The sequence below is a fragment of the Scyliorhinus torazame genome, chromosome 6, assembly GCF_047496885.1.
Source record: "Scyliorhinus torazame isolate Kashiwa2021f chromosome 6, sScyTor2.1, whole genome shotgun sequence".
Classification (NCBI taxonomy): domain Eukaryota; kingdom Metazoa; phylum Chordata; class Chondrichthyes; order Carcharhiniformes; family Scyliorhinidae; genus Scyliorhinus; species Scyliorhinus torazame.
In genome coordinates, this window is record NC_092712.1 from 41,438,383 (window position 1) to 41,466,124 (window position 27,742).

Genomic DNA, 27,742 nt, shown 5'->3' on the forward strand with positions numbered 1-27,742 from the left:
TTCCCATGGCTGGAGGATCGGTTAGTTGAACAGTCAAAATTCATTACAAAAATAGATGCTAAAGGACTATTGGCATTTCAGCATTCATAACGCCAAATGAACTTTATCAAATTAAAGTTATGCCGTTCGGAATGAAGAATACACCCACAACATTTCACAGACAAATCAATAAAGTTATTCAGGGATTGAGTCACTGTGTGGTGTACATTGTTGATTTAGTGATGTTAAGTCTAAATTGGGAAGAAAATCTGAAACACCTAAAAGAACTGAAAGTTTAAAATATGCTAATCTAGTCATGTATTAGGCAAGAAGCAGGTTTGCTAAAGCTCAAATTTCATATTCAGGATATATTGTGGGACATGGTCAGTTAGCTCCACGTGATGCGGAAATACAGGCCATTCGGGATTTTCCAGAACCGACAACAAGAAAAGAGATTTTAAGATTTCTGGAAATGAGTGGATTTCATCGTAAGGTCGTGTCGAACTTTAGCAGTGTCATTACGAACCGTGCTGATGATAATGTGAGGGTATCCCAAACCCAGAAGGGTAAATTAGAACACCGGTTCATAGTGGCATATGTATTCTTTCTGGTATAATGTGAGGAACGGTGTAGAACCCCGTGAGGAACAGTCCAGTCATTGTGTGAACAATTAATAAAGAATATTTATTAACGTAAATGAAAGACAACGACACACACTGATACTTAAGTATGCTGATGACTGTACACACTGTACACACATAATTTACATGAAACTATCAAAATTATGTTTACCTAACATCTGAGACACCCCTTTTCCCAAACAACATCCAATTTTAAGTGACTTTGTGAGCTAAATCCAACAAATAATTACCAAAACCAAGTTAGGGTGGCCAGATCTGGGATATAGTCTTCAGGTTCAGTGACAACAGGAAATGTCTGCTTTCTTTCAGGGACTACATTTGCAACCTGCCGTTCTGATGTTAGCTGTGTCTTTCTCTCTCCCTTTAGCTAGTATATGATTTATTTCCCTTTGTTGTTATTCACCCTGTGGAGTTGGCTTTTGGCAGGTAGTTGTCAGTTTCCTTAGCTCTCCACTCAGAAGTTACCACCTCTATCGTCCCATTGTTTTCTCTCGTCACATATGTAGAATACTTGTTTTCCACTAATAGGCAAATTCATAGTGTGCACCAATCAATTTCCCCGTTTTACTTCTGGGGTCTTCTCTTAATTTTCTCCCCATCTTAACTGGTTCCCTCTTTTTAAAAATGAAATGTCTTAATTTGAAAGACAATTTCCATTTCTCAACCACTTCTTGTCGGTTCCATTTAATCAACCATTACAAAGATTTCAAAGCATGCATTAACATAAAATATACCCCAGGGTATTTGCACCCAATAGTCTCTTTGTACTCCTGACAAAGCATTCGCAATGATGTTTTTCTCTTCCGGCCACATGAATGATTTTTAAGTTAAACAGTCGTAGTAACAAATTCCATCAAAGTAATCTGGCGTTCCGATTTCAAAAATTCTCCAGAGATTTTAGGGGATTATAATCCGTATCTATGTCCGTTTTAGCTGGATTATTGGCAACATCAATCAAGAAATGTTGCAATGCCAATACCAAACTTAAAGTCTCTTTTTCAATTGTGGAATACTTCTTTGGTGGTGATTTAATTTCCTTAATTATCCCACTAGCTTCTCAAGTCCAAGTTCATCTTTTTGTAACAACACAGCTCCCACACCAGCGTCACTAGCTTTCACAGCCAGTTTAAACTGTTCGTCATAATTTGGTGTGGCGAACACTGGCTTTGTTGTCAGCACAGTTATTAAATGTTGGAATGCAGTTTGGCATTCCTCCGTCCATTTAAATTGCTTGTTCTTCTTCAAGAGTTCTGTTAGTGGTGCTACCACACTGCTAACGTTTGGCACAAATTTACGATACAATCCACTCATTCCCAGAAACCTTGAAACCTCTTTTCTTGTTGTAGGTTCTGGAAAATTCCAAATGGCCTGTATTTTTACATCTCGTGGGGCCATGTGACCATGTCCCACGACATGTCCTAAATGTGAAATTTGAGCTTTCGCAAATTCGCTTTTTTGCCAAATCCATGATGAGGTTAGCCTCTTTTAAACATTCAAACAGTTCTTTTAAGTGTTACAGATGCACTCCCCAACTTCGACTAAACACACTAAATTGTCAATGTATACTGCACAATGACACAATCCTTGAATAACTTTAATTATTAGTCTCTGAAATATTGCGGGTGTGTTCTTCATCCTGAATGGCATAACTTTAAATTGATAAAGTCCATTTGGCGTCACGAATGTTGAGATTTTCTTCGCCCTCTTGGACAAAGGCCCTTTAGTCAATAGCCCTTTAGTAAATCTATTTTCGTGATGGATGAAGACTGTCCAACTCTTTCGGTGTAATCCTCCAACCGTGGTATAGGAAACAAATCCCTCCTGGTGATGGCATTCACTTTCCTGCAGTCCACACAAAGTCATTGCGTTCGATCCAGCTTTGGCACCATTACGGTAGGGGAGCTCCAATCACTAGAACTTAATTCAATAATGTCATTTTGGAGCATGTATTCAATTTCCTTCTGTGTTGTGATAACATTGCTGGATTTAACTTACATGGATGTTGCTTTATTGCAACAGCTTTCCCCACATCTACATCATGCATCACTATCTCCGTTTTACCTCATTTATTCCCACAAATAAATTTATAAAGTTGAAATAACTCTTCCAATTCACTTTGTCTTAGCTGTAAGATAACTTAACCAGTTGTTTAAATTTTCGAGTGCTGCCTCATTACCCAAATGAATCAAAGGAAAGTCGCCCCCAGAATTTAACCCTTCCTCTTGTCCCTGTTCCATTACTACCAAGACCTCATATTTATTCGCATCTCCTCTATTCCAATATCTCTTGAGCATATTAATAGCTGTGAGGAGAGGTTGAATAAACTTGGTTTGTTCTCACTGGAATGAAGGAGGTTGAGGGGCGACCTGATAGAGGTCTACAAAATTGTGAGGAGCATAGACAGAGTGGATAGTCAGAGGCTTTTCCCCAGGGTAGAGGGATCAGTTACTGGGGGGGCATAGGTTTGGGGGGCATAGGTTTCAGGTGCGAGGGGCAAGGTTTAGAGGAGATGTACGAGGTACGTTTTTTACACAGAGGGTAGTGGGTACCTGGAACCCGCTGCCAGAGGAGGTTGGGGAAGCAGGGACGAGAGTGACGTTTAAGGGACATCTTGACAAATACATGAATAGGATGGGACTAGAGGGATACGGACCCCGGAAGTGTAGAAGATTTTAGTTTAGACGGGCAGCATGGTCGGCGCAGGCTTGGAGGGCCGAAGGGGCTGTTCCTGCGCTGTACTTTTCTTTGTTCTTTGTTCTAACATGGCACACTCTGTGATATTTATGTCTATCTGGTGTGCGTACCAGATATTTCACTTTGCTCTGTTTTCTATCAATTTGATACAGTCCAAAACACCTAACCTTTAGTGGTTCGCCTGAGACAGGAAACAGCACAAGCACTTTCTGTCCTGCTACAAAACTACAAATGTGTGTTTTCCTATCAGCCATGGCTTTCATTCCCTGCTGTGCTGTCTTTAAATGCCTCCTTGCCACCTCACAAGCCCCATTCAGGCTCTCTCTGAAATTTGATACAAAAGTGTAATCTTTGAATTCTTACTTAATAGTTTTTCTTGGATTAAGTAAACTAGCACAAAATATAAAAACGGATAGCAAAAGCTTCTATAAGTACATAAAAGCGAAGAGAGTCGCTAAAGTGAATGTTGATCCCTTGGAAGCTAAACCCAGAGAGTTAATACTTTGCCTCAGTTTTCATGGTGGAGGACACTAGTACCATTCCTATAGGAAGGGGCAATTCATAGTTAATAGAAAGCGAGGAATTTCGAACAATCAACATCAATAGGGAAAGGATACTCAACAAACTGTTGGGATTGAAGGCAGACAAGTCCCCGGGGTCTGATGGCCTACACTCTACATTGTGATAACATTGCTGGATTTAACCTATGTGGATGTTGCTTCATTGCAACTGCTTTCTCCACATCGACATCATGCATCACTATCTCCGTTCTACTTAATTTATTCCCACAAATAAATTTATAAATTGAAGTAACTCTTCCAATTCACCTTGTCTTATCTGGAAGATAACTTAACCAATTGTTTAGGAAGTGACAGAGGAGATAGTGGATCCATTGGTTACAATATTCCAAAATTCCCTGGACACGGGAAAAGTTCCAATGGATTGGAAAAATGCCCTTACTCAAAAAAAGTGTGAGGCAGAATGTGGGAAATTACAGACCAGTTAGTTGAACATCTGTTGTTGGAAAACTGTTAGAATCAATTATCAAGGAAGTAGTATAAGAACATTTGAACAAAGAACAAAGAAAAATTACAGCACAGAAACAGGCCCTTCGGCCCTCCAAGCTTGCGCCGATCCAGATCCTCTAATTGGAAAAAAAATAATTGGGTACTCTACATTTATTTAAAAAATGGGAAGGCAATTTATTATCAAAATAATTCTAGGAATAATCTTTATTAGTGTCAAAAGTAGGCTTACATTAACACTGCAATGAAGTTGCTGTGAAAATCCCCTAGCCGCCACACTATGGTGCCTGCTCAGGTACACTGAGGGAAAATTCAGAATGTCTGAGAGACTTCGGGATGCTCCATTGCAGAGGGATCTGGGGTCCTTGTTCATGAGTCACAGAAACTAGCATGCAGGTACAGTAGATAATAAAGAAATCGAATGACATTTATAGCTCGAGTAATAAGGCAGTGTCGCTGCAACTATACAAGGTATTGGTGAGACCACACCTGGGGCATTGTGCATAGTTTTGATCCATTTATTTGAGGAAAGATGTAGTGGCATTGGAGGCAGTTCAGAGGAGGTTCACTAGGTTGATTCCAGAGATGAGGGGTTTGTCGTATGAAGAGAAATTGGACAGTTTAGGCTCATACTCCCTAGAGTTCAGAAAAATGAGGGGAGATCAAATTGAGGTGTACAAGATGATAAAAGGTATGGAGAAAGTGGAACGGATGCTTCCTCTTGTGGGGCATTCTAGAATAAGAGGTCATGGTCTTAGGATAAGAGGTAGAAAATTTAAAACGGAATTGAGGAGAAACTACTTCTCCCAAAGGGCTGTGAATCTGTGGAATTCGCTACCGCAGAGTGCGGTGGATGCTGGGACAGTGAGTAAATTGAAGGAGGAGTTAGACAGATTTTTAATTGGTAAAGGGTTGAAGGATTATGGAGAATGGGAAGGACAGTGGAGTTAAGGCTAGAATGAGATCAGCCATAATTGAATGGTGGAGTAGACTCGATGGACCAAATGGCCTAATTCTGCTTCTGTATATGATGAACTTCTGATAAATTTAGTGGTCTTCTAACTTCATGTCCAGATACCAATTCAAAAGGACTAAATCTGGTAGAAACATTTGGTGCATCGCTCATGGCAAATATCAAAAATGGAATCCCTTTGACCAAATCATGAGGGTAATCTTGAGTATACACTTTCATCATTGTTTTCAAAGTTTAATGTCACCTCTCTAATACGCCTTGTGACTCTGGATGATACACCGATGATTTATATTATTTTATTCCCAGTCTATTCATGACCTCTTTAAATAATCCTGACATGAAATTTGATCATTAATCTGATTATATCTCTTTTCATAAGCCATATCTAGTCAAGAAGTTGGTTAATTCTTCCAACACTCTCTTGGTTGTAATGGTTCTTAACAGTACGGCTTCAGGAAATCTAGTGGGTATAGCCATAATAGTTAACAGATATTATTTCCACTTCGTGTTTTCAACAACAATCCTTCACTGTCGATTAGAACTCTTACAAAAGGACCTTTGAAAGCTGTAACAGGGATCAAATTTGCTTTATTGCAGCTTGTGATTTCCCTATTACTTGAGATATGTGACTTGCTTGGCAAAATTTAGCTACATCTTTATCAAATCCCCGCCAGTAAAACTGTTTCTGAATCCTTGCTTGTGTTTTCTTTATTCCTAGATGTTTCCCGAATGGAATTTCATGAACTTTCCTGAGGATCTATTTCCTAGACTCAGGAGGTAATACAATTTGATGTATTTCTGCCCGTTTTTGATGGGCACTGACAAGTATGGGATGCCATTTCATTATTAATATGCCATTCTTTATATTATAACCATTTGGGCGGCATGGTAGCACAGTGGTTATCACTGTTGCTTCACAGTGCTAGGGTCCCAGGTTTGATTCCCGGCTTGGGTCACAGTCTGTGCGGAGTCTGCACGTTCTCCCCGTGTCTGCGTGGGTTTCCTCCGGGTGCTCAGGTTTCCTCCCATAAGTCCCGAAAGACATGCTGTTAGGTGATTTGGACATTCTAAATTCTCCCTCTGTGAACCCGAATAGGTGCCGGAATGTGGCGACGAGGGACTTTTCACAGTAACTTCATTGCATTGTTAGTGCAAGCCTACTTGTCACAATAAAGATTATTATAACACTCAGTAATACACTGAGTTTCCAATTCTGAGTAGGTTTGATAGATTTGTTTTAATTTGGAATCATTCCCCTGTAATTCTATTTTGATAATTCTATATTCTCTTTGAACTAAGCACATCGATTTATTTCCCTTTGTCTGTGCCGTCCTCAGTTAATTTAGTAAAGGTCATGCCAGACAACCTGATCATACTTTTCTCATCCTGTGCTCATTGCTCCTTCCCCTCTTGTCTTATCTTATGTGCCTGTGACCTCATTACTACACAATAAAGAGACATACCAGTGTGGTCTGTTTGCAATGTCTCTCTAGCTGTTTGACCCACTCCAGGTGTTTGACCACAGTAGGCATCACTGCTATCTGTAATCCAGTTATATAACTCTTAGAATGGATTGAATCCGGGCAATGTGCAATGCTTCTACAACTCCGACAACCACTTCTCCCATCTTCAAGCTACTCCTTAAGTTTATTTCCCCCAAAGGAATTTTTCTTATTTTGCCATGAATGGCTTCCTTCAACATTCCTTCTGAACAACAAATATCCTTATCCCACAACATTAGGGATTGACTTGCTCTTGTAACTCTTAAAATGGTAATATCTCTCCCCATTCAGTTTTTTACACGTGGAAAGACTTCCACTTCAGATACAGAGTTCCTAAATACATCATACACCTGCTGGTCACTCTGCCCCTGTATAATCTTTGCACACATTTTCACCCTGTCGTGTTGGGTGTTCCGATATACAAACGGACCAACACGGTTGTAGATGGTACAACTCTGTTTTATTATTCTGTACAATAATAACTATTAACTTCTGGCTGTGGTTTGTACTTTACCAGCTAACCTGTGGACCCAGCCCTAGCACGATCTTAGTGAGGCACTCAGCACATGTTGTATGTCTGAGTGGCACGCTGTGAGCTCTGTGCTCTGAGCTATCTCCTGTTAGAATGAGCGGGAACTGTGGTGTTCACTGTTTTATAGTGCGTGTGCTCTCACTGGTGATTGGCTGTGATGTGTGTGGGTTGGTTGGTCCATCTACCTGTCCATCAATGTGTGTGTGTGTGATTGCACCATGATATGTTAATATGGATATCATGACACACCCCTGTTGTTTGATCTTCTCTGTATATAACCCCTAACGGCTTCTCCTTTTCTCCAGCCTCGGATTTAATCATTCCAATCTTAAGAGTTATAACGCCAACCGGCTTTCCATTTAACTCTCAGCATGATAATTTGTTGTGACCCAGTTTATCACAACAAAAGCATCTAACTTTCCTCATACCCTCAGCACCATAGAACATAGAACAGTACAGTACAGTACAGGCTCTTCAGCCCACGATGTTGTGCCGACCATTTATCCTAATCTAAGATCAACCTAACCTACACCCCTTCAGTTTACTGCTGTCCATATGCCTGTCCAAGAGTCGCTTAAATGTCCCTAATGACTCTGACTCCGCCACCTCCGCTGGCAGTTCACCCACACATCCACCAGTCTCTGTGAAGAACCTACCTCTGACATCTCCCTATACCTTCCTCCAATCACCTTAAAATTATGTCCCGTCATGACAGCCATTTCCGCCCTGGGGAAAAGTCTCTGGCTATCCACTCTATCCATGCCTCTCATCATCTTGTACACCTCTATCAAATCACCTCTGAGCCTTCTTCGCTCCAGTGAGAAAAGCCCTAGCTCCCTCAACCTTTCTTCATAAGACATGCCCTCCAGTCCAGGCAGCAGCCTGGTAAATCTCCTATGCCCCCTCTCCAAAGCATCACATCCTTCCTGTAATGAGGCGACCAGAACTGGACACAATATTCCAAGTGTGGTCTAACCAGAGTTTTATAAAACTGCATCAAAATCTCAATCCCCCTGTTAATGAAAGCCAACACACCATACGCCTTCTTAACAACCCTATCAACCTGGGTGGCAACTTTGAGGGATCTATGTACGTGGACCCCAAGATCCCTCTGTTCCTCCACACTTCCAAGAATCCTGCTTTTAACGCTGTATTCAGCATTCAAATTCGACCTTCCAAAATGAATCACTTCACATTTATTAAGGTTGAACTCCATCTGCCACTTCTCAGCCCAGCTCTGCAGCCTGTCAATGTCCTGTTGTAACCTGCAACAAACCTCAACACTATCTACAACTCCCCCAACCTTCGTGTCATCGGCAAACTTACTAACCCACTCTTCCACTTTCTCATCTTTATAAAAACCACAAAGAGCCTAGATCCCAGAACAGATCCTTGCGGGACACCACTGGTCACTGATCTCCAGGCGGGATACTTTCTATCCATAACCACACGCCGTCTTCTTTCGGCCAGCCAATTCTGTATCCAGACAGCCAAATTTCCCTGTATCCCATGCACCCTAACTTTCTGAATGAGCCTACCATGGGGAACCTTTTCAAGTGCCTTACTGAAATCCATATACACCACATCCACTGTCCGACCTTCATCAATGTGTCTCGTCACATCCTCAAAGAATTCAATGAGGCTTGTGAGGCATGACATGTCCATCACAAAGCCATGCTGACCAACTTTAATCAAACTATGTTTTTCTAAATAATCATAAATCCCATCTCTCAGAATCCTTAAAATGTTTTGCTCACCACAGACGTGAGACTGATGGGTCTGTAATTCCCAGGGATTTCTCTATTCCCTTTCTTGAATAGAGGAACAGCATTCGCCTCCTTCCAATCATCCGGTACTACTCCAGTGGAGAGTGAGGACGCAAAGGTCATCGCCAACGGCGCAGCAATCTCCTCCATCGCTTCCCGTAGTAACCTTGGGTATATCCCATCAGGCCCAGGGGACTTATCTATCCTGTGCTTTTCAAAATTTCCAGCACATCCTCCTTCTTAATATCAACCTGTTTGAGTCTATTAACCTGGTTCACACTGTCCTCATGGGCAACAAGGTCCCTCTCTCTAGTGAATACTGAAGCAAAGTATTCATTTGGGGCCTCCCCCATCTCTTCAGACTCCAGGCACAAGTTCCCTCCACTATCCCTGATTGGCCCTACTCTGACTTTGATCATCCTCTTATTTCTCACATAAGTGTAGAACGCCGTGGGGGTTTCCCTAATCCCTCCCACCAGGGCTTTTTTTCATGCGCCCCTCTGGCTCTCCTCAGTCCATTTTTGAGTTCCTTCCTAGCTACCTTGTAAGCCTCTAGAGCCGTGCCAGATCCTTGCTTCCTCAACCTTACGTAAGCTGCCTTCTTTATCTTGACTAGAAGCTCCACTTCTCTTGTCATCCAAGGCTCCTTCACCTTACCATTCCTTCCTCATCTCAGTGGGATCAAAACTATTCAGCTCTTAAACAACCCCCACATTACTGTTGTGCAATTCCCCAAGAACAATTGGTCCCACTTTATGATCCTCAGCTCCTGTCTAATAGCAGTTTCACCTCCCCATTAAATACCTTCCCATACTGTGTGTCCCTTTCCCTCTCCATGACTTTGGTAAAGGTCAAGGAGTTGTGGTCACTGTCACCTAAATGCTCTCCCACTGAGACATCTGACACCTGGCCTGGTTCGTTGCCGAGCACCAAGTCCAATATGGCTTCCCCCCCTAGTCGGCCTATCTGCACATTGAGTCAGGAATCCTTCCTGTACACACCTGACAAAATCTGCTCCATCCAAACCATTTGCACTAAGGAGTTCCAGTTAATATGAGGGAAGTTGAAGTCACCCATGACAACAACTCTGTTACTTCTGCACCTTTCCAAGATCTGCCGCCCAATCTGTTCCTCTATCTCTCTGCTGCTATTGGGGGGCCTATAGAAAACTCCCAATAAAGTGACTGCTCCTTTCTTGTTTCTGACTTCCACCCATACTGACTCAGTAGAGAATCCCTCCTCAACTACCTTATTTTCTGCAGCTGTGATGCACTCTCTAATTAACAGTGCTACTCTCCCTCTTCTTTTACCTCCCTCCCTATTCTTCTGAAAACATCTAAACCCCGGAACATCTAACAACCAGTCCTGCCCCTGTGAAATCCATGTCTCCGGAATGGCCACAACATCGTAGTTCCAAGTACTGATCCATGCTCTAAGATCATCTCCCTTATTCCTGACATTCCTTGCATTGAAACAGACACACTTTAACCTATTCCACTGAGTGCAACTTTGCCCTATCAACTGTCTATCCTTCCTCACAGACTTGCTGCATACTATTTCTGCCTGTTCAACAGCTACCCTATCCTCTGATCCATAGCTCTGGTTCCCATACCCCTGCCAAACTAGTTTAAACCCTCCCGAAGAGCTCCAGCAAACCTCCCACCCAGGATATTGGTGCCTCTCCAGTTTAGGTGCAATCCGTCCTTCAGGTACAGGCCTTCTCCAGAAGGTATCCCAATGATCCACACATCTGAAGCCTTTCCTACTACACCAGCCCTGTAGCCACGTGTTCAACTGCACTCGCTCTCTGTTCCTTGCCTCACTTGCACGTGGCACCGGTAGCAATCCTGAGATCACTACTCTGCTTGTCCTGCTCTTTAGCTTCCAACCTAACTACCTAAAATCACATTTTAGATCCTCATCCCTTTTCTTAGCTATGTCGTTGGTGCCTATGTGCACCACAATGTCTGGTTGCACCACCTCCCCCTTAAGAATCCTGTAGACTCGATCCGAGACATTCCTGGCCCTGGCACCCGGGAGGCAACAGACCTTCCGGGAGTCTCGACCGTGACCACAGAATCACCTATCCATTCCCCTAACCATTGAGTCGCCTATCACTATTGATGTTCTATTCTCCCCCTTCCCTTCTGAGCCACAGAGCCAGACTCAGTGTCAGAGACCTGAACGCTAGAGCCTTCCCCGGTAGGTCATCTCCCCCAACAGCAACCAAAACGGTGTCCTTGTTTTGAAGGGGAACGGCCACGAGGGATCCCTGCACTGTCTGCCTGTTCGTTTTCCTTCCCCTGACTGTAACCCAGCTACTCTACTCCTGTATCTTGGGTGTGACTACCTCCCTGTAACTTTTCTCTATTACCCCCTCTGTCTCCCGGGTGATCCGAAGTTCATCCAGCTCCAGCTCCAGTTCCCTAACACGGTCTCTGAGGAGCTGGGTTTGGGTGCACTTCCCGCCGGAATAGTCAGCGGGGACACCGGTGGTATCCCTCACCACCCACATCCTACAGGAGGAGCATGCAACTGCCCTAGCCTCCATCCCCTCTTACCTTACAGAATGTAGCTGTCCTGTGGACCAACTGGTACTCCGCCCTCCGACTCTGCTCCCAGTCAGCTAAACTCTCTATAAACTCCCGGCTCCCTTCTCGCCCTCTGAGGAAATGAAATGAAAGGAGCGCCTTGCTCCCTCCTCACCAAACTCCCTCAGTCACCAAACTCTCACTATAGCACTCAAATGCACCCAAATTCAGCACTCAGTGCAAACAAAGTTTGCATCTTTTTTTTTGTGGTGATGTTTCCTTGGAATTTTCAACCACTCCCTCGCTTGCTTGACGGTCTTTCTTCGCACCTTCCCATTTTCTATCTTTCTCAGATTTAAAGGTGTCAAAAAAAAGGCTTTGACCTATAGTCACCAGCAAGCTCCTTGGTTCGTATTGCAGTTCCCCACAGGTAACGCGTGTAAAAGACTATTGGGAACCTTGTGTGGGGTATGTTTTCTGCTAATGTATGCTTTTAAATCTTTATAACGTTACATCAGGTAGAACTGATAACAAATGTTTGAGAAATGAAATCGCCTTCCTAATTATGATGTTTCATTTGTAATAATCGGGACGGTGTTAAGCTACTGGAGTAAAAGGAAAGTTCAAGAATTTAGTAAAATCAAAACGAAAAAGGAAAACGCGATAAAATAAATTAAAGAAACTGGACAAAAGGGGAACTGATGAGTGCAGTGTCTGAAGGTGTGTTTTGATATGCGAATTAGCAGTAGGAAAAGAAGCATTTACCAAAGAGATGAGGGGAAAACAATGGTGTACAAAAATAGGTGTTAGAATTATAGCAGAGATGAGTTCAAAGTGGAGAGAGAAGAATATCATTTGCACCTCTCTGCTAAAAGCCTGGTCGGAGGTGTTATTAAGGTACCATAACGTCAAAGATAAAGGACAGTATAACCAAAGGAGGATAGCTGAGTACACCTGGCGAGAAGCAGCTACAATCAGAGCCACACCCAGCTGTAGAAAGCAGACTCTCCCGAAAAAAAGTTGTCAATAGCTGCTGTTTTAATCAAGCTCTACCAGAAAATAACCATTACGTTGAACTGAAGAAGATCTTCCCAAACCTGTAAAATAACCTGCAGGTGGTAATTATATGCTAGATTTAGCTCATAGAGTTATACCATATTGGATGTTCACTGGGAAAAGGGGCATTTCTCAGACTTCAAGTTGTTGGGAACAAGGGTTAACCTCAAGAGATACAATGTGTGTATAGCCATTATTGTAGCTAAGTGTACTGTGTTGTGCATCATACTCTCTCTTACTGTGTTTTCTTTTATCTTAATAAATATTCTTTACAAATTGATCACAACAAGGCTTGGCAGTTTCTCACCAGTTTACATATCTTTTCTCACATTATACCAATTGAAAATATACAGCACAAAGAATAGGTGTTCCAAGATAGCTTTCTGGTTTTGGGATAACCTCACATTTAACAACAGCAGGGTTCGCAACTTGTCCAAACACCGAATAACTGCCACAATCTAAATCAGAGCACACACTCTGAACCCCGGCCCGCACTCTGAACCCCGGCCCGCACTCTGAACCCCGGCCCGCACTCTGAACCCCGGCCCGCACTCTGAACCCCGGCCCGCACTCTGAACCCCGGCCCGCACTCTGAACCCCGGCCCGCACTCTGAACCCCGGCCCGCACTCTGAACCCCGGCCCGCACTCTGAACCCCGGCTCGCACTCTGAACCCCGGCCCGCACTCTGAACCCCGGCCCGCATTCTGAACACTCTGAACCCCGGCCCGCAATCTGAACCCCGGCCCGCACTCTGAACACTCTGAACCCCGGCCGGCACTCTGAACTCCGGCCCGCGCTCTGAACCCCGGCCCGCGCTCTGAACTCCGGCCCGCGCTCTGAACCCCGGCCCGCGCTCTGAACCCCGGCCCGCGCTCTGAACCCCGGCCCGCGCTCTGAACCCCGGCCCGCGCTCTGAACCCCGGCCCGCACTCTGAACCCCGGCCCGCACTCTGAACCCCGGCCCGCACTCTGAACCCCGGCCCTCACTCTGAACCCCGGCCCGCACTCTGAACCCCGGCCCGCACTCTGAACCCCGGCCCGCACTCTGAACCCCGGCCCGCACTCTGAACCCCGGCCCGCACTCTGAACCCCGGCACGCACTCTGAACCCCGGCCCGCACTCTGAACCCCGGCCCGCACTCTGAACCCCGGCCCGCACTCTGAACCCCGGCCCGCACTCTGAACCCCGGCCCGCACTCTGAACCCCGGCCCGCACTCTGAACCCCGGCCCGCACTCTGAACCCCGGCCCGCACTCTGAACCCCGGCCCGCACTCTGAACGCCGGCCCGCACTCTGAACCCCGGCCCGCACTCTGAACCCCGGCCCGCACTCTGAACCCCGGCCCGCACTCTGAACCCCGGCCCGCACTCTGAACCCCGGCCCGCACTCTGAACCCCGGCCCGCACTCTGAACCCCGGCCCGCACTCTGAACCCCGGCCCGCACTCTGAACCCCGGCCCGCACTCTGAACGCCGGCCCGCACTCTGAACCCCGGCCCGCACTCTGAACCCCGGCCCGCACTCTGAACCCCGGCCCGCACTCTGAACCCCGGCCCGCACTCTGAACCCCGGCCCGCACTCTGAACCCCGGCCCGCACTCTGAACCCCGGCCCGCACTCTGAACCCCGGCCCGCACTCTGAACCCCGGCCCGCACTCTGAACCCCGGCCCGCACTCTGAACCCCGGCCCGCACTCTGAACCACGGCCCGCACTCTGAACCCCGGCCCGCACTCTGAACCCCGGCCCGCAATCTGAACACCGGCCCGCACTCTGAACCCCGGCCCGCACTCTGAACCCCGGCCCGCACTCTGAACCCCGGCCCGCACTCTGAACCCCGGCCCGCACTCTGAACCCCGGCCCGCACTCTGAACCCCGGCCCGCACTCTGAACCACGGCCCGCACTCTGAACCCCGGCCCGCACTCTGAACCCCGGCCCGCACTCTGAACCCCGGCCCGCAATCTGAACCCCGGCCCGCAATCTGAACCCCGGCCCGCACTCTGAACCCCGGCCCGCAGTCTGAACCCCGGCCCGCACTCTGAACCCCGGCCCGCACTCTGAACCCCGGCCCGCACTCTGAACCACGGCCCGCAATCTGAACCCCGGCCCGCACTCTGAACCCCGGCCCGCACTCTGAACCCCGGCCCGCACTCTGAACCCCGGCCCGCACTCTGAACACTCTGAACCCCGGCCCACACTCTGAACCCCGGCCCGCACTCTGAACCCCGGCCCGCACTCTGAACCCCGGCCCGCACTCTGAACCCCGGCCCGCACTCTGAACCCCGGCCCGCACTCTGAACCCCGGCCCGCACTCTGAACCCCGGCCCGCACTCTGAACCCCGGCCCGCACTCTGAACCCCGGCCCGCACTCTGAACCCCGGCCCGCACTCTGAACCCCGGCCCGCACTCTGAACCCCGGCCCGCACTCTGAACCCCGGCCCGCACTCTGAACACTCTGAACCCCGGCCCGCAATCTGAACCACGGCCCGCACTCTGAACACTCTGAACCCCGGCCCGCAATCTGAACCCCGGCCCGCACTCTGAACCCCGGCCCGCACTCTGAACCCCGGCCCGCACTCTGAACCCCGGCCCGCACTCTGAACCCCGGCCCGCACTCTGAACCCCGGCCCGCACTCTGAACCCCGGCCCGCACTCTGAACCCCGGCCCGCACTCTGAACCCCGGCCCGCACTCTGAACCCCGGCCCGCACTCTGAACCCCGGCCCGCACTCTGAACCCCGGCCCGCACTCTGAACCCCGGCCCGCACTCTGAACCCCGGCCCGCACTCTGAACCCCGGCCCGCACTCTGAACCCCGGCCCGCACTCTGAACCCCGGCCCGCACTCTGAACCCCGGCCCGCACTCTGAACCCCGGCCCGCACTCTGAACCCCGATCCGCACTCTGAACCCCGATCCGCACTCTGAACCCCGGCCCGCACTCTGAACCCCGGCCCGCACTCTGAACCCCGGCCCACACTCTGAACCCCGGCCCGCAATCTGAACCCCGGCCCGCACTCTGAACCCCGGCCCGCACTCTGAACCCCGGCCCGCACTCTGAACCCCGGCCCGCACTCTGAACCCCGGCCCGCACTCTGAACCACGGCCCGCACTCTGAACCCCGGCCCGCACTCTGAACCCCGGCCCGCAATCTGAACACCGGCCCGCACTCTGAACCCCGGCCCGCACTCTGAACCCCGGCCCGCACTCTGAACCCCGGCCCGCACTCTGAACCCCGGCCCGCACTCTGAACCCCGGCCCGCACTCTGAACCCCGGCCCGCACTCTGAACCACGGCCCGCACTCTGAACCCCGGCCCGCACTCTGAACCCCGGCCCGCACTCTGAACCCCGGCCCGCAATCTGAACCCCGGCCCGCAATCTGAACACCGGCCCGCACTCTGAACCCCGGCCCGCACTCTGAACCCCGGCCCGCACTCTGAACCCCGGCCCGCACTCTGAACCACGGCCCGCAATCTGAACCCCGGCCCGCACTCTGAACCCCGGCCCGCACTCTGAACCCCGGCCCGCACTCTGAACCCCGGCCCGCACTCTGAACACTCTGAACCCCGGCCCACACTCTGAACCCCGGCCCGCACTCTGAACCCCGGCCCGCACTCTGAACCCCGGCCCGCACTCTGAACCCCGGCCCGCACTCTGAACCCCGGCCCGCACTCTGAACCCCGGCCCGCACTCTGAACCCCGGCCCGCACTCTGAACCCCGGCCCGCACTCTGAACCCCGGCCCGCACTCTGAACCCCGGCCCGCACTCTGAACCCCGGCCCGCACTCTGAACCCCGGCCCGCACTCTGAACACTCTGAACCCCGGCCCGCAATCTGAACCACGGCCCGCACTCTGAACACTCTGAACCCCGGCCCGCAATCTGAACCCCGGCCCGCACTCTGAACCCCGGCCCGCACTCTGAACCCCGGCCCGCACTCTGAACCCCGGCCCGCACTCTGAACCCCGGCCCGCACTCTGAACCCCGGCCCGCACTCTGAACCCCGGCCCGCACTCTGAACCCCGGCCCGCACTCTGAACCCCGGCCCGCACTCTGAACCCCGGCCCGCACTCTGAACCCCGGCCCGCACTCTGAACCCCGGCCCGCACTCTGAACCCCGGCCCGCACTCTGAACCCCGGCCCGCACTCTGAACCCCGGCCCGCACTCTGAACCCCGGCCCGCACTCTGAACCCCGGCCCGCACTCTGAACCCCGGCCCGCACTCTGAACACCGGCCCGCACTCTGAACCCCGGCCCGCACTCTGAACCCCGATCCGCACTCTGAACCCCGATCCGCACTCTGAACCCCGGCCCGCACTCTGAACCCCGGCCCGCACTCTGAACCCCGGCCCGCACTCTGAACCCCGGCCCGCAATCTGAACCCCGGCCCGCACTCTGAGCCCCGGCCCGCACTCTGAACCCCGGCCCGCACTCTGAACCCCGGCCCGCACTCTGAACCCCGGCCCGCACTCTGAACCCCGATCCGCACTCTGAACCCCGATCCGCACTCTGAACCCCGATCCGCACTCTGAACCCCGGCCCGCACTCTGAACCCCGGCCCGCACTCTGAACCCCGGCCCGCACTCTGAACCCCGGCCCGCACTCTGAACCCCGGCCCGCACTCTGAACCCCGGCCCGCACTCTGAACTCCGGCCCGCACTCTGAACCCCGGCCCGCACTCTGAACCCCGGCCCGCACTCTGAACCCCGCCCGCACTCTGAACCCCGGCCCGCGCTCTGAACCCCGGCCCGCGCTCTGAACCCCGGCCCGCACTCTGAACCCCGGCCCGCACTCTGAACCCCGGCCCGCACTCTGAACCCCGGCCCGCACTCTGAACCCCGGCTCGCACTCTGAACCCCGGCCCGCACTCTGAACCCCAGCCCGCATTCTGAACACTCTGAACCCCGGCCCGCAATCTGAACCCCGGCCCGCACTCTGAACCCCGGCCCGCACTCTGAACCCCGGCCCGCACTCGGAACCCCGGCCCGCACTCCGAACCCCGGCCCGCACTCCGAACCCCGGCCCGCACTCCGAACCCCGGCCCGCATCTGAACCCCGGCCCGCACTCTGAACCCCGGCCCGCACTCTGAACCCCGGCCCGCACTCTGAACCCCGGCCCGCACTCTGAACCCCGGCCCGCACTCTGAACCCCGGCCCGCACTCTGAACCCCGGCCCGCACTCTGAACCCCGGCCCGCACTCTGAACCCCGGCCCGCAATCTGAACCCCGGCCCGCACTCTGAACCCCGGCCCGCACTCTGAACCCCGGCCCGCAATCTGAACCCCGGCCCGCAATCTGAACCCCGGCCCGCAATCTGAACACCGGCCCGCACTCTGAACCCCGGCCCGCACTCTGAATCCCGGCCCGCACTCTGAACCCCGGCCCGCACTCTGAACCCCGGCCCGCACTCTGAACCCCGGCCCGCACTCTGAACCCCGGCCCGCACTCTGAACCCTGGCTCGCACTCTGAACCCCGGCCCGCACTCTGAACCCCGGCCCGCACTCTGAACACCGGCCCGCACTCTGAACCCCGGCCCGCACTCTGAACCCCGGCCCGCACTCTGAACCACGGCCCGCACTCTGAACCACGGCCCGCACTCGGAACCACGGCCCGCACTCTGAACCACGGCCCGCACTATGAACCACGGCCCGCACTCTGAACCCCGGCCCCCACTCTGAACCCCGGCCCGCACTCTGAACCCCGGCCCGCACTCTGAACCCCGGCCCGCACTCTGAACCCCGGCCCGCACTCTGAACCCCGGCCCGCACTCTGAACCCCGGCCCGCAATCTGAACCCCGGCCCGCACTCTGAACACTCTGAACCCCGGCCCGCAATCTGAACCCCGGCCCGCACTCTGAACCCCGGCCCGCACTCTGAACCCCGGCCCGCACTCTGAACCCCGGCCCGCACTCTGAACCCCGGCCCGCACTCTGATCCCCGGCCCGCACTCTGAACCCCGGCCCGCACTCTGAACCCCGGCCCGCACTCTGAACCCCGGCCCGCACTCTGAACCCCGGCCCGCACTCTGAACCCCGGCCCGCACTCTGAACCCCGGCCCGCACTCTGAACCCCGCCCGCACTCTGAACCCCGGCCCGCGCTCTGAACCCCGGCCCGCGCTCTGAACCCCGGCCCGCTCTCTGAACCCCGGCCCGCACTCTGAACCCCGGCCCGCACTCTGAACCCCGGCCCGCACTCTGAACCCCGGCTCGCACTCTGAACCCCGGCCCGCACTCTGAACCCCGGCCCGCATTCTGAACACTCTGAACCCCGGCCCGCAATCTGAACCCCGGCCCGCACTCTGAACCCCGGCCCGCACTCTGAACCCCGGCCCGCACTCGGAACCCCGGCCCGCACTCGGAACCCCGGCCCGCACTCGGAACCCCGGCCCGCACTCCGAACCCCGGCCCGCACTCCGAACCCCGGCCCGCACTCCGAACCCCGGCCCGCATCTGAACCCCGGCCCGCACTCTGAACCCCGGCCCGCACTCTGAACCCCGGCCCGCACTCTGAACCCCGGCCCGCACTCTGAACCCCGGCCCGCACTCTGAACCCCGGCCCGCACTCTGAACCCCGGCCCGCACTCTGAACCCCGGCCGGCACTCTGAACCCCGGCCCGCACTCTGAACCCCGGCCCGCACTCTGAACCCCGGCCCGCACTCTGAACCCCGGCCCGCAATCTGAACCCCGGCCCGCACTCTGAACCCCGGCCCGCACTCTGAACCCCGGCCCGCAATCTGAACCCCGGCCCGCAATCTGAACCCCGGCCCGCAATCTGAACACCGGCCCGCACTCTGAACCCCGGCCCGCACTCTGAATCCCGGCCCGCACTCTGAACCCCGGCCCGCACTCTGAACCCCGGCCCGCACTCTGAACCCCGGCCCGCACTCTGAACCCTGGCTCGCACTCTGAACCCCGGCCCGCACTCTGAACCCCGGCCCGCACTCTGAACCCCGGCCCGCACTCTGAACCCCGGCCCGCACTCTGAACCCCGGCCCGCACTCTGAACCACGGCCCGCACTCTGAACCACGGCCCGCACTCGGAACCACGGCCCGCACTCGGAACCACGGCCCGCACTATGAACCACGGCCCGCACTCTGAACCCCGGCCCCCACTCTGAACCCCGGCCCGCACTCTGAACCCCGGCCCGCACTCTGAACCCCGGCCCGCACTCTGAACCCCGGCCCGCACTCTGAACCCCGGCCCGCACTCTGAACCCCGGCCCGCACTCTGAACCCCGGCCCGCAATCTGAACCCCGGCCCGCACTCTGAACACTCTGAACCCCGGCCCGCAATCTGAACCCCGGCCCGCACTCTGAACCCCGGCCCGCACTCTGAACCCCGGCCCGCACTCTGAACCCCGGCCCGCACTCTGATCCCCGGCCCGCACTCTGAACCCCGGCCCGCACTCTGAACCCCGGCCCGCACTCTGAACCCCGGCCCGCACTCTGAACCCCGGCCCGCACTCTGAACCCCGGCCCGCACTCTGAACCCCGGCCCGCACTCTGAACCCCGGCCCGCACTCTGAACCCCGGCCCGCACTCTGAACCCCGGCCCGCACTCTGAACCCCGGCCCGCACTCTGAACCCCGGCCCGCACTCTGAACCCCGGCCCGCACTCTGATCCCCGGCCCGCACTCTGATCCCCGGCCCGCACTCTGATCCCCGGCCCGCACTCTGATCCCCGGCCCGCACTCTGAACCCCGGCCCGCACTCTGAACCCCGGCCCGCACTCTGAACCCCGGCCCGCACTCTGAACCCCGGCCCGCACTCTGAACCCTGATCCGCACTCTGAACCCCGGCCTGCACTCTGAACCCCGGCCCGCACTCTGAACCCCGGCCCGCACTCTGAACCCCGGCCCGCACTCTGCATGAGAGCCCATTGCCTGAATTAGAGATCACGCACCGAATTGGAGCCGAAATTCAGAATTAGAGCCCACAGTCTGAAGTAGAGCACACATTCGGAATTAGAGTGCCCGCCTGATTGATAGCACACTCTGAATTGAAACAAACACAGAATTAGAGCAGATCTTCAGAATTAGGATCCAAACTGTGATGAATGAAGAAATTGTTATCATAGAATCATAGAATAATACAATTTACAGTGCAGAAGAAGTCCATTCATCCCGTTGAGTCTGCATCGGGCCTTAGAAAGAGCTCCCTACGTAAGCCCACACCTTCACCCTATCCCCGTAATCCAGTCTAACCTTTTTGAACACTAAGGGCAATTTATCATGGTCAATCCACACAACCTGCACATTTTTGAACTGTGAGAGGAAATCGGAGCACCCGGAGGAAACCCACGCACACACGGGGATAACGTGCAGACTCCGCACAGACAGTAACCACGCCGGGAATCGAATCTGGGACCCTGAAGCTGTGGAGCAACAGTGTTGACTACTGTGCTACCGTGCCGCCCACAAATATATTTTATATTCTGTTGCAGTAATGTTATTAAAAAGCCTGGTTTAAAAAACATAGTCAGTGTGTCTACTAAAGCTGTAATTAAGGAGTTGTAAAAGGTAAAGTAATTACGAACGCAACATTGTTTTGTTTGGAGGAGATTCCCTGCAGTGTAGAGGATTTATGAGGGAGTGGTGTTTAGTCCTAGTTAAGCAGATGCTGTAATTAAAGGGAGGAGCCAGGAATGTCTGTAGTTTTGCAGCCTGAGAAAGGATTTTAAGTTGAACAGCAGTTTTGCCAAATGCTCTTAGGTTGAGCCGAAGTGTACTGGATCAGCGACTGAAAGGGTCTCTCTCAATAAGTATCTGCACAGAAGACCACAAGTAAACCTGTTGTGTTAACATTATTTATAAGTGGCATTTGAACTGTAATGGGTTGCTCAATTGGAATTAGTGACAGGTGTCAAGAGTAAATTCAAGATTCTTCCTTTAATATAAGAACTGTTTAACTGTTTATTGCAAAGTTATTTCTTTGATGTTAATATTGTTAATGCTGTGTTTAAATTAAAGTTTGTTTTCACATAAAAGATACCTGTAGGTCAGAGTTATTACTCTTGGGGCTAAGTGTCCTTTCCTCATTGTTTTGCAAATTTCTTAAAATGTTGAGGTCTGATGCGGTATTCTAACAGAAGTTGGGGTCTGGTCTAGTATCCTAACAAAATTGGGGGCTCTCCCAGGATTAAATGTATAATTCTTTGTTTGGCTTGAGAATTTTTGAACTTAAAGAAAGCGTGTGTGAGGAACTGGTGCTTTCTTTCAAGTGTTTAAACAGGCTGCAACTGGTGAAATGGCTCTTTCAGTGACGAAGAGTTTTGTGTGTGTGGAAGAGGTAATGCTCGGTGCTTTACAAAGGTTGGTTAAAACAAAGCTTTTGGGTTTGGCAGTTAAGATGCGGCTGTCTTTACCTGAAGGGATGAGGAAGGTGGAGATAGTTAAAGAGACAGCTCAGCATTTAAATCTGCCATAGACACAGTCTGAATCATTGGATTTAGCTAAAATGAAGCAATTAGAAATGCAGGAAAAAGAAAGAGCCTCTCATAAGCCAGTTGAAATTAGGAAAGTTGATATGGAAGTGGAAAGATTAGCAAGGGATGAAATAGAAAGAGCGGCAATGGCAGGAGAAAAGGTAAAGGAAATACAGGAAAAGGCAGAAGTTTGGTATAGTGAGAGTTTGGAGAGTGAGGGAGTTTGTTGAGGAGGGAGCAAGGCGCTCCTTTCATTTCATTTCCTCAGAGGGCGAGAAGGGAGCCGGGAGTTTACAGAGAGTGCAGCTGACTGGGAGCAGAGTCGGAGGGTGGAGTTCCTGTTGGTTCACAGCGCAGCTACAATCTGTAAGGTAAGAGTTGTTTTTTTTGGGGGGGGGTTTTGGGAGCAGCAAGCTATCTTTGTATCATTTAGCAAAATCACCAATTTTAGAGGGTTCACTTGAGAGAGTAGCAGCGGTATATATATATATTTTGGGGGGGCCTAACAGGCGCTTAATCTTTTTTTCCCTTTTAAATCTCTTTGGGAATGCAGATCGGAGGGGATGGAGGCTAGGGCAGTTGCATGCTCCTCCTGTAGGATGTGAGTGGTGAGGGACACCACTGGTGACCCCACTGACGACACCAGCGGAAAGTGCACCCAACTCCAGTTCCTCAGAGACCGCATTAGGGAATTGAAGCTGGAGCTGGATGAACTTTGGATCATCCGGGAGGCAGAGGGGGTGATAGAGAAGAGTTACAGGGAGGAAGCCACACCCAAGGTGCAGGTCAAGAGTAGCTGGGTTACAGTCAGGGGAAGGAAAAGAAACAGGCAGACAGTGCAGGGATCCCTCTGTCATCATATACACACAGGTATATGATGGTGCACAGACAGGCAGTGATTGACACACAGGATGACCAGTGAACACACAGAACACGGCAGCCAATCACCAGGCAGGACACGACCACTATAAAGCCAGAGGGCACTCATTTTCCCGCTCTCTTGGGATCCAGCCTCTGAGACAGTCCGAGCCCGTGAGCAGCAACTAGAACATACACTTTGTGGTAGTAAGATAGTCTGGTCAGGTTAGCCTCAGGTCTCCAGTCAAGTCAGCATAGTGTCAACCCACAGTTAAAGTATGTATGATAGTTAAGAGTTCAATAAAATCGAGTTGCATTTCTTCAAGTGTTGGAAGCCTGTCTCTCTCACTGCTGCAGCAAACGCAGTCCTCGCAGACCCGGCATACCCAACACATCATGGTACCAGTGAGTCATGCTCGAGTTTGACGGACCTGCCTTGAGATAGTCTGCCTTTGACCAGCGATCAGCCATCCGGTAACATGGACAGCGTCCTCCCTCCCACGCAGCTCCGCATCGCCGGCAACCTTGGTGCTAACTGGAAGATTTTCAAGCAGAAGTTCCAGCTGTATCTTGACGCGACCGACCTCGAAACCGCATCGGATGCCAGGAAGATCGCTCTCTTCCTCTCTACAGCCGGGGACCACGCTATCCACATCTTCAACTCCCTCATCTTTGCTGAAGGCGAGCACAAGACTAAGTTTAAAACAGTCCTGCTGAAGTTCGACAGCCACTGTGACATCTAAGTCAACGAGAGCGTTGAACGCTATGTGTTCCAGCAGAGGCTTCAGGGTAAGGATGAACCTTTTCAGTCCTTCTTAACCCATCTCCATATCCTCGCGCAGTCCTGCAACTACGGCTCCACTTCCGACTCCATGATCCGCGACCAGATCATTTTCGGGGTCCACTCCGATCCCCTTTGCCAGCAGCTCCTTAAAGTTAAGCAGCTCACCCTTGCCATCGCCATCGAAACCTGCGTCCTCCACGAGCACGCTAACAATTGGTACTCCCATATCAAGGTGGCAGAGATGGCGCAGCAAGGCCCCCACGATGTGGAGCGGGTGCAGGCCGTAAAACAGCTCCATGGGCCTGAGTCTGGATGAGGGCGGCCATTTTGCGTGCTTTTCCCGGGCTCCTGCGCATGCGCGCCACAACCAAGGGGACGGCGAGACTGATGACCGAACTGCGCAAGTGCGCACATCGTTCAACCGCACCGCGCATGCACGGTGACGCACGGAGCGTCCTGTCGTCGGCGCCATGACGTGCAACAACTGTGGCTCCGCCCTTTTAAAGCCGCAATGTCCCGCGAAATCTCAACGCTGTCTCCAGCATGGCAAGCTTGGCCACTACTCAGCCCTGTGCAGATCTGCTCAACTGCCCAATACACAGCGATCCCAGTCGCAGCGCAGGAACGCCCGGTCAGTACAGCAACCCGTTGCAAACTCCGACTCCAACATGGTTCCAGATTCCGACACCGAGGGCTTCACATCCCCATTCCGGGTGGGCATCGTCACCAAGCATACGATGCTTTCAGCGAAGAAGGTGCAACAACTCCCAGTGATGAGCATTGATCCGGACGACGAGTCGTGTGCCACCCTTACGGTCAACAAGGCTCGCATACGCTTCAGTCTTGACACCGGCGCTTCAGTGAACCTCATTTCAAAGTCTGACCTTGACACCATCCGCGTCAAGCCAAGCATTCTTCCACCAGCCTGCCAGCTCCTCGACTACAATGGCAATGCCATTGCTGCCAGCGGCTCATGCTAGCTTGCGGTATCCCATCGTTCTTCAAAAGCAACCCTGTGTTTTGAAATTGTAGGAACCAACAGAGCTTCCCTGCTCGGTGCTCGGGCCTGCAAAATCCTGAATCTTGTGCAGCGGTTTCACACCATGTCAACTTCCAAGCCCAATTAGATGACATCATAGCACAATACCACAGCGTCTTCGAAGGTATGGGTACACTACCTTCACGATACAAGATACTGCTGAAGCCGAATGCCACACCTGTGGTTCATGCACCGTGTCGGGTGCCGGCACCCATCAAGGACCGCCTCAAGCAGCAGCTGCAAGACCTCCAGGACCAGGGCGTCATTTCTAAGGTCAGTGAACCCACGGACTGGGTTAGCTCCATGGTCTGTGTCAAAAAACCATCAGGGGAACTTCGCATTTGTATTGACCCAAAGATTTGAACCGTAACATCATGAGGGAACACTACCCTATACCTAAACGAGAAGAGCTCAACAGCTAAATGGCTCACGCCAAGTTTTTCACGAAGCTGGATACCTCCAAGGGGTTTTTGGCAAATACAGCTGGACGCATCCAGTCGAAAGTTGTGTACATTTAACACCCCGTTCGGTCGCTACTGTTACAACTGGATGCCCTTTAGCATCATCTCTGCCTCGGAGGTGTTCCACCGCATAATGGAGCAAATGATGGAGGACATCGAGAGAGTGTGAGTGTACGTCGATGATATCATTATTTGGTCCACAACTCCTCAGGAGCACATCGATCGCCTCAAGCGAGTGTTCCACAGGATCCACGAGCATGGCCTCCGACTCAATAGAGCCAAATGCTCGTTCGATCAAGCAGAAATAAAGTTCCTTGGCGACCATATTTCACAGTTCGGTGTGCGGCCAGATGCAGACAAGGTGTCAGCGATCAACGCCATGAAGACCCCGGAGGACATGAAGGCGGTCCTCCGCTTCCTCGGGATGGTCAATTTCCTTGGTAAGTTTATCCCCAACCCTGCATCACACACCACAGCTCTCCGCAATCTTGTCAAAAAAACTATGGACTTCCAGTGGCTCCCGTTCATGATCAAGAGTGGCATGAGCTCAGGGCGAAACTCACCAAGGCCCCGGTACTGGCGTTTTTTGACTCCGCCAAGGAGACGAAGATCTCCACCGACGCGAGCCAGGCTGGCATTGGGGCAGTACTCCTCCAGCGGGACGAATCCACCTCCTGGGCCCCAGTCGCATATGCCTCTGGAGCCATGACACCTACTGAGCAACTATACGCTCAGCTTGAAAAAGAATGCCTGGGCCTCCTCACAGGGATTGACAAATTCCATGATTACGTGTATGGACTCCCCAAATTCACGGTCGAGACAGACCACAGGCCATTGGTTCACATCATCCAAAATGACCTCAATGATATGACGCCACGACTACAACGTATCCTCCTCAAATTCCGCCGCTACGATTTTGACCTGGTCTACACCCCGGGCAAAGAGCTCATTGTGGCTGATGCACTCTCTAGATCCATCACCACGCCGTGTGAGCAGTCGGACTTTATCTGTCAGATCGACGCTCAGGTGAAGTTTTGTGCATCCAACTTTCCGGCCACTGATGAAAGGGTCGTGCAAATTTGTCAGGAGACGGCCAGGGATCCTTTACTCCAGCGGGTAATGCGACATCTCACGGATGGTTGGCAAAAGGGACAGTGCCCCCAGTTTTATAATGTAAAGGACGATCTAGTGGTATTGGACGGCATATTAATGAAGCTGGACAGGATAGTCATCCCACAGAGCATGCGAGAGCTGGTCCTCGGCCAAACCCACGAGGGTCACCTGGAGGTCGAAAGGTGTCGCCGTCGAGCCCGAGAGGCAGTATATTGGCCAGGCATCAGTCAGGAAATCGCCAACACGGTCCTCAATTTCCCAACGTGTCAAATGTTCCAGCCGACTCAGCCCAAAGAGACTCTACAGCCGCATGAACTGGTGTCCTCCCCATGGTTGGTATTGACCTCTTTCATGCAAAGGGCTGAGACTATGTCCTCGTGGACTACGTTTCCAACTACCCCGAGGTGGTCAGACTGACAGACCTCACATCAGCAACAGTCATCAACGCATGCAAAGAGACTTTTGCCCATCATGGCATTCCACTTACAGTTATGACTGATAATGGCCCTTGTTTCTTCAGCCGGGAGTGGATGGATTTTGCCCGGCTGTACAATTTTACACACGTCACTTCAAGCCCCCACTACCCCCAGTCGAATGGGAAGGCTAAAAAGGGGGTCCACATTGTTAAAAGACTGTTGTGCAAAGCTGCTGACTCGGGTTCGGATTTTAACCTGGCGCTGTTAGCCTACTGGGCGACTCCTTTGTCCGCTGGCCTGTCCCCAGCACAGCTGCTAATGAACCGCACTACGGACGACGGTGTCGGCTATCCACATCCCGGACCTTGACAATTTTCCGGTCCTGCAGAGGATGCAACAGTCTCGGGCTCAATGCAAGTCAGTGTACGACGCCCACGCCTCAGATCTCCCTGCTCTGGCTCCTGCTGACCGAGTTCATGTTCAGCTACTTGACAGTGGCTGGTCTGCCACAGCTGTGGTGGTTAAGCAAGTGACCCCGGGACCGTTCCTCGTTCGCATGCATGATGGCTCCTTTCTTCGGCGTAATAGGCGGGCACTGCGGCTATTTCCATGCCCGCCACCTGAACGTGATGTCCCTCCTCGCATGCTGGTTCCTCAGGACGCGCCCTTCCACGAGGCCACCGATCTGCCAGTTCTTTTACCGACCTCTACATTGGAGGCAGTTCCGCCCATTCAAGTGCAGGTGGCCCCTGACCCACCCTTGAGACGGTCAGCCAGAATTCGTCGCCCGCCACAGAGACTGAATTTATAGACTGAATGTTGCATTACCTTGTGACCCGTTTATACATCTGTACATATTGTTTCTTCCTAATTTGTTACCTGCCCTCTATCTGCACTAGACACCTTCCCATGTAAATATGTAAACATACTTTGTATATAGTCAGGCTCCTGTAC

The 27,742-nt window shown here is 52.3% G+C and overlaps 1 long non-coding RNA gene across 2 annotated transcripts in view; it reads right to left on the reverse strand.

Moving 5' to 3' along the window:
* Positions 1 to 670: 670 nt before the first annotated feature.
* The window catches only part of LOC140424760 (uncharacterized), a 375,001-nt gene continuing 347,929 nt past the window's right edge, over positions 671 to 27,742 (reverse strand). For both annotated transcript variants that reach the window (XR_011947682.1, XR_011947681.1), the window contains one exon: positions 671 to 2,537. This is a non-coding gene — a long non-coding RNA (uncharacterized lncRNA). The remainder of the gene's footprint in view (positions 2,538 to 27,742) is intronic.